The following is an 8,257-nucleotide window of genomic DNA, read 5'->3' on the forward strand; positions in this document are numbered from 1 at the left end:
ATACCAATTTCTACAGCATCTATTATTATCTACACAGATTACCTGTAAATTAAATTGTCCTCAGTATGGCCTAGATCTAACTCTTATAAAAACATTTACATCTGTCTAGTTGATTCAGAAGAAAATTCAACATTTTTATTAAATCGATGTATAGTTGGCATGAAACGTTACATTAGTTTCAGGTCGACAACATAGTGATTCAACAAGTTCCACCATGATCAGCACCAGTGTAGCTACCATCTGTCACCACACAACACTATCACAATACCACTATGTTCCCTATGCTGTATCTTTTATCGCCGGGACTTATTCATTCCTTAACTGAAAGACTTCAACATTTTTAAAAAGATAATTTTTCAGTAAATTGTGAACCTATCTCATAGTCTATACACCACACAATATATTCTTTTTTTTCAAAAAGTGTATTTTATAAGGATATAATTGTAATCGCCAAATATTATTTAGTGTCCATAAGAATACAATTGGTGCTACATTGATTTGCTTCATACTAAAAGCCAGGATATTTGGGAGAATAAGTTTTTTCTCCCCAGGAACATCAGAATTACTCTCTTGAAAAGGGAGATTTGTTTTGAAGTAGGTAATTATTTTAAGTAATAACTTCCAATTTTTTTTCTGATATTAAAGGTTTACATTTTTTGAGGGGAGCAGAGATGAAGTGATCAATTTATATTTTTATTAATGTTAACAACTTAATCTTAACAACTAAATTTAAAGTATAAAAAGCTGTCTTCCTTATTTTCATTAATATTTATTTACACTGATTATGGTTAAATTAAAATTAAAACTTTTTGGTGTTTCTATCAATTTAAAGAAAAACAACAGGGAAGATTAAGTGCAGTGGACAAATCTTCAAGTATAAAGTTAGAATAAGATTAGAAGAAAATGCAGGGGAAAAAAGGGAATTTCATTTGTTGAAACAATATAATGATACATTTGGATTTAAATATAGCCATTTAAATTTGGATTTAAATATTTGTAATACAGTACACTTTTAACTCTAAGTTTATAAACATACTATAATATAGTCTAATATTGTAAATAATACTATGTGTACCACCTTGGTTCAGTAATTACTAATCTTTTCTAATGCTTACTTCATCTTTTTCTTTTTTTTCTTTATTCTAAAACAAATCCCTGAGATATCCTAGTATTTCACCATTTTTTCATGTCATGTCTCAAATATTTCTCTAAAAATAAGAATATTTTCTTACATAATTACAACACCAGTATTATGCCATCAAAAGAGATATTGATTCCTTAACATAATCCTCACTTCATGTTCAAAGTTACCCCAATTATCTCATAAATATTTTTTTTACACTTGGTTTGTTCAGCTCAGGATCCAAATAAGTTCCATTCTGCAGTTGATACATATGTCCCTTAAATCCTTTTTCCTCTTCAAGTTTTCTTTCCAAAATCTTTCTTATAAAAACCCGGTCAGTAGTCCTATAGTGTATCTCATATTCTGGGCTTTTCTGATGCTTTTTTGTGGCGTCATTTCAATGGTTCTTCTCTCCCCAGTATTTCTGTTAACTGAAAGTAAGATCTAAATATGATTAGATTTTGCTTCATTTTCTCTTTTTTGTTTTCGTTTATTTTTTACATAAATATTGTACAGGTGGTCCTTTGTACCTCACAGTGCATCACATCAAGGAGCACATATCTGGTCAATATGCTTTTAGTGATGCTAAGTACTTGTTTTATTTTTCCCCTTTTTAATAGTAGACATCCTCATGAACATAAGGTGGTATCTCACTGCAGTTTTGATTTACAATTTCCTAATGACTATGCTGTTGAACACTCTTTCATGTTTGTTGGCCATTTATATAACTTCATTGGAGAAATGTCTATTTGAATTCTTTGCTCATTTTTTAATTGGTTTGTTTTTATTATTGTGGAGTTGTGTAAGTTCTTTATATATTCTGAATATTACTCTCTTATTAGATATACAATTTGCAAATATTTTCTTTCATTCCATAGGTTGCCTTTCATTCTACTGATTGTGTCCTTTGATGCACAGAAGTTTTTAACATTGATATATATTTTTTAATCTTGTTGACTGTGGGGATCCCTGGGTGGTGCAGCGGTTTGGCGCCTGCCTTTGGCCCAGGGCGCGATCCTGGAGACCCGGCATCAAATCCCACGTCAGGCTCCCGGTGCATGGAGCCTGCTTCTCCCTCTGCCTATGTCTCTGCCTCTCTCTCTCTGTGTGTGACTATCATAAATAAATAAAAATAAAAATAAAATCTTGTTGACTGTGGTTTTTGTTTCTGTTTGTTTGGTTTTTGTCTAGATAGTACTTGCCAAATACAATGTCATGAAGCTTTCCCCCTCTATTTTCTTCTAAGAGTTTTATAATTTTGGGTTTTATTATTTATGGATCTTTGATCCATTTTGGGGTGGTTTTTTTTAAGCTTTTTTTTTTTTCCTAATATTTTATTTATTTATTTGAGAGAGAGAGTGCAAGCTAGGGGAGGAGCAGAGGGGGAGGGAGAGTGACAAGCAGGCTACACACTGAGCACAGAGCCTAATGCAGGGCTTGATCCCAGGACTCTGAGATCATGACCTGAGCCAAAATCAAGTGTCCAGACACTTAACCAAATGAGCCACCAGGCGCCCCTTGAGTTTTTTTCTCATGTAGTGTAAAGTAAGGATCCAACTTCATCTTTTGCACGAGGATATCCAGTTTTCTAAATACTATTTGTTGAAGACAGTGCCCCTTCCCCATTGAATAGTCTTGGCACCCTTGTCAAAAATCATCTGACCATGTATGTTAGGACTTCTGGGCTCTCTAATCTGTTCCATAGGTCTGAATGTCTGTCTTTATGCCAGTATCTCATTGTTTTGATTACCACAGCTTTGAATCAGGAACTTTGAGTCCTCCAACTTTGTTCTTCTTTTTCAAGGCTGTTTTGGCTTGAAACTCAACATGATTTTACAATAAATTTTTCTATTTCTACAAAAAGAGGCCATTGGGATTTTGATAGAGATTGCATTGAATCTATAGGATTGCTTTGGGTTGACATCTTGACAATATTAAGTCTTCCAATCCATGAGCATGGGATGTTTTTAAATTTATTTATATCTTTCTTAATTTCTTTCAGCAATATTTTACAGTTCTTAGTGCATAAGTCTTTCATTTACTTAATGAAGTTTATGCCTAAGTACTTCATCCTTTTTAATGCTATCATAAATGGAATCAATTTCTTATTTCCTTTTTTGGATTGATATGCACACATACAACTGATTTTTGTGTATTGATTTTGTATTGCACAACTTCACTGAATTTATTTGTAGTTCTAACAGGTTGTGTGTGTGTGTGTGTAATTTTTAGAATTTTCTACAAATAAGATCATATCCTCTTCAAACAATCATAATTTTACTTCTTTTTGTTTTGAATGCATTTGTTTCTTTTCCTTGCTTAATTAGTCTGTCTAGAACTTACACTACTGTGTTGAATAGAAGTGGTGAAAATGGGCATCCTTACACTCTTAGAGGAAAGTTTTGTCTTTCACAATTGAGTATGATATTAGCTGTGGATTTTTCATAAATTGTCTTTATTTTGAGGTAATTTCCTTCTATTCCTGGTTTGCTATGTGTTTTTATGAACTAAATGGAATGTTTTAAAGAGCAGGATTATGAATGCTACACTGAATTATGGCTTTCTAAGATGTTATTTTAATGCTCTTTGTAATCTTCACAAGGTATTGAAATAACTATTATATTTGTTAAGTAAATAGTGAACAAGTAGTTACTTATTTATTCAATAACTATTGTTTGCTCTCTACATGTGTCAAGTACTTCTGGGAACTGGGTGAGGCAAACAAAGTAGCTGCTCTCACCGAGTTTGCACTTTAGTGAAGGAATATAGAAGATAATCAAAGAAAAAAATAAACAGAAAAATAGATAGTAACTAGTGCCATGCAGATAATTAAAATATGGCAATGTGATGGAGAAGGTCTGGGGACCTATTTTAGATCGGAAGGCAGGGAAGACCTTCTAAAGTGATCACAGTTAAGCTGAGATCTGATTGATAAGAAGAAAGTAGACTTATGAAGAGCAAGCATTTCAGGCAGAGAGAATGACAAGAACAAAAACTCAAGATAGGAACACATCTGGTGAAGTCATGGAACAGAGAGAAGGTCAATGTGATTAAAGTACAGTGGGCAAAGGGGAGATAGTTTAAGATGAGGTAAAAGAAGAAAGGTGGTGGGCAGCCCGGGTGGCTCAGCAGTTTAGCGCCACCTTCCACCCAGGGCGTGATCCTGGAGGCCCAGGATCGAGTCCCACATAGGGCTCCCTGCATGGAGCCTGCTTCTCCCTCTGCCTCTCTCTGTGTCTCTCATGAAATATAAATAAAATCTTAAAAAAAAAAAGAAGGGTGGTTATTTTATCTTAAGTGTAAAAAGAAGCAATATAATCGTCTATGTAAAGTTCTGTGTTAGACACATAAACACTTGAGATACACTCACTGCCCTTAAGAAAGGCAGAATCTTATAAGGTCTCTAATAAAAAAATATGTAACTGACCAAATTTGGAATGATGTACTTGAACAATCTTACCTATGCTTATATGCTTGTTTACATTGATATATAAAAATTAGAATCTCATGTCACTCTTTCCTTTTAGATATATTTATTTATATATATTCATTATAAATTAAATTATTTATATGACTAACATATGAATATAATATATTAAATTTTTTTATATATGTAAATTAAAAGATAAACAAGAAGTAACATATAAGGAGATAAAATGTCACAGTATTATTGAAAATGCTGGTATTGGAGAACGTGGCTAATTATAGACTTACCTGCCTAGTCACAATGGAGGTGTAACAGGGCAGACAATGTATCTGTAAAATTACACAAGGGATCAGAGATAGTAAAGTGCAATGAACAAACATCTGGATTCTAGAGCCAGACTGTATTCTTTTTTTTTTTTTTTAAGATTTTATTTATCCATTCATGAGAGACACAGAGAGAGAGAGAGGCAGAGACACAGGCAGAGGGAGAAGCAGGCTCCATGCAGAGAGCACGACATGGGACTCGATCCTGGGTCTCCAGGATCATGCTCTGGGCCGAAGGCAGGCACTAAACCACTGGGCCACCCGGGCTGACCCGACTGTTTGTATTCTAATCTCGGTACTGTAACTTCCTAGTTTTTATTTTTTAATTTTTTAAAAATATTTTATTTATTTATTCATGAGAGACACAAAGACAGGCAGCGACACAGGCAGAGGGAGAAGCAGGCTTCCTTTGGGGAGCCTGATGTGGGACTCGATCCCCAGATCCGGGATCACACACACGCTCAACCACTGAGTCACCTAGGTGTCCCTCTCTTTTTACTTTTTATTTTTTTGTATATTTTTTTTTAATTGGAGTTCGATTTGCCAACATATAGTACAACACCCAATGCTCATCCTGTCAAGTGCTTCCTAGTTTTTAATGTTACCTCTCGATTTCATTTCCTCACCTACAAAATGTGGATAATAACTAATGTTACTTCATAGTGGGATTATGCCATAATATGTTCTGGATCTTCTTCATGATGCACACATAATATATATCCAATATCTTTCCATATGCATTCATGCAGGTCTAATGTATTAGTTTTTAAATCTGCTATTGTATTCCATGGATATATTAGAATTTAATTAATTTTGCCTTTTCCTGAATGTCATATAGTTGGAGTCATACAGGATATAACCTTTTCAGACTGGCTTCTTTCACTTAGTAATACGCACTTAAGTATCCTCCATGTGTTTTCATGGCTTGAAAGCTCATTTCTTTTTAGCATTGAACAATATTGCATTGTCTAGATATACCACAGTTAGTCCATTCACCTACTGAGGACATCTCTGTTGCTTCCAGGTTTTTAACAATTATGAATAGAGCTATTATAAACATCTGCATGCAGATTTTTATCTTGACATAGTGTTTACCTCCTCTGCGTAGATACCAAGAAAAGTTACTGAAAGTTACAGTTTGTTTAGTTTTCTAGGAAAGTGCCAACCTGTTTTTCCAAAGTGTCTATACCTTCTTGCATTCCCACTAGCAATGAATGAGAGTTCCTGTTGTTCCATATCAGTGTTGGGATTTTGGCTATTCTACTAGGTGTATAGTTGGGTCTCCTGGTTGTAATTTGCAATTCCCCAGTGACATATGATGTGGAACATCTTTTTATATACTTATTTGCCTTCTGTATCTCTCTCTTGGTGAAGTATCTGTTAAGGGCTTTGGCCTATTTTTAATCATGTTGCTTGTTTTCTTTTCTTTTTTTTTTTTTTTTAAGATTTTATTTATTTATTCATGAGAGACACAGAGAGAGAGGCAGAGACACAGACAAGAGGGAGAGGCAGGCTCCTCGCAGAGATGTGGGACTTGATTCCGGGACCAGGATCACGTCCTGAGCCAAAGGCAGACACTCAACTGCTGAGCCACCCAGGTGTCCCGCTTGTTTTCTTACTGTTAAGTTTTAAGAGTTCTTTATGTGTTTTGGATAACAGTCCTTTATCAGATACGTCTTTCGTATATATTTTCTCCCTACTGGTGAAATTGAAGTGCTTCATTTCCATAGCCAGTGATCTGACTATACAAGAAAAACAGTTCAGTTGACAATTTAGGCCTGTGGCAGCCATAAGCAGTCCTAAATAGAGAATTCTTGTGATCATAGAGCAAAAAGCCTATGACATCAGCCAACAACAATGCAGAAATCCTAAAATAGAAAAGCCACAGGGCTTGTTTTTCTGAATGCTATATGAAAAATATTCCTAGGAAATATAATTAAAATGTATTTAGAATTGTTCCCGGTCTAATTAAAAATGTACAACATTTTTCATCAGGAAAATTTTTAGATATAATTTGAGGGCAATTGAGTCTCAAATTTGAAATATTAAAGTTCTAATCTCTCTTTGAAGTTTATTTTACCTTGAAAATGAAACACACTCTTTCGTTGTATGGTTTGATGACAAATCATTGTACTTTTTCTGTCCTACTTCCTGAAGTTTAGATAACACTATAGAGAATATCCTGTTATAACAAAATATTTGGACATTTATTTGATGTTTAAAAAATTGTTTTAGATAAGACTAATTCAACTGTAAAATCCAGAGCAACAACAAAAAATTTTTGTTTAGGCTCTTAGTCTATAAAAGGGACTGATCATTTCTGGCCTTGAAATACTGATTCTTAATGTTTTAGGACTAAGATCCCATTAAAACTAGAAATATCTGCAAAAATACAGATCTATATGTACAAGGGAAATCCTGTCTTCAATTTTAGGGGTTCACGTATTCATGGTCTCCCATACCTAGGTACACAGCAACAACTCTATATGCGATAGAACATTATAGGGACTAATTTGAGGGAGGAGGGCACTTTTACTAACCAAACAAACATACCTTCTGGCTAGCCTAGCCTCCCTACTCCCTAATGAATCTGGCCCAAAATCAAGCTACTCTTAACTCAAACTAGCAAATTTTCTCAATACTCAAAAAGTAGTTAAATGAGAAAAATAAATAGTTTTTTATAGTCATTTGCCATAAATTGGCAGCACCATCATTTCCCGTACTGAATGACCCTGGTTCCTAAAAATAACTCCAGGGCTATTCAACTGCTTATATTTGGCATATTCTTCATTCTTATTTGGGAAAGCACATTCTCTTCTCCAGCTGAAGAAACTCAGTGTCTGAAAAGAGCTGCCTAAAAACACTGCTCCCTCTGGGCTCTTAAAAATGTTCAGCATCTGAATCCTGGCAAGGAGTGCTCACACCCAGTGGAGGCAATACTCTGTGGCTTGAGCAACAGAAAAATAGGGATGCTATATATGGAAAACAGGAAGCAGATCTAGCTGAGGCAGCTTCAGTCATAAGTGACCCATATTGAAAGCCATAATCCAGCAACTGTTATCTAGGAAAGGAAAAGACAGACTTAATAGCTAGGCTAAATTATAAGGAACATAGTACAAATCAGGCCAGGCCGTTCTGATATTTTCCACCTTATTTTAAATGAGCAAAAGAGTAAAGTACCAACTAAAGTCACGGGACAGGCTAGTCAAATAAACGGACACATACCATGTATATACAGAGTTGGTAGCTGCCTTGCAGCAAACTGAATTTTTCATGGTTGCTCTGGCAATTAGGGTATTGAGGACTGTTGACTCAATCAAAGTCCCTAAGCCAAAAAAAAAAAAAAAAAAAAAAAAACAAGTTGCAAAATAAATGAACTTCCAG

The sequence above is a fragment of the Canis lupus genome, chromosome 2 (assembly GCF_011100685.1).
Source record: "Canis lupus familiaris isolate Mischka breed German Shepherd chromosome 2, alternate assembly UU_Cfam_GSD_1.0, whole genome shotgun sequence".
In the NCBI taxonomy this organism is placed as follows: domain Eukaryota; kingdom Metazoa; phylum Chordata; class Mammalia; order Carnivora; family Canidae; genus Canis; species Canis lupus.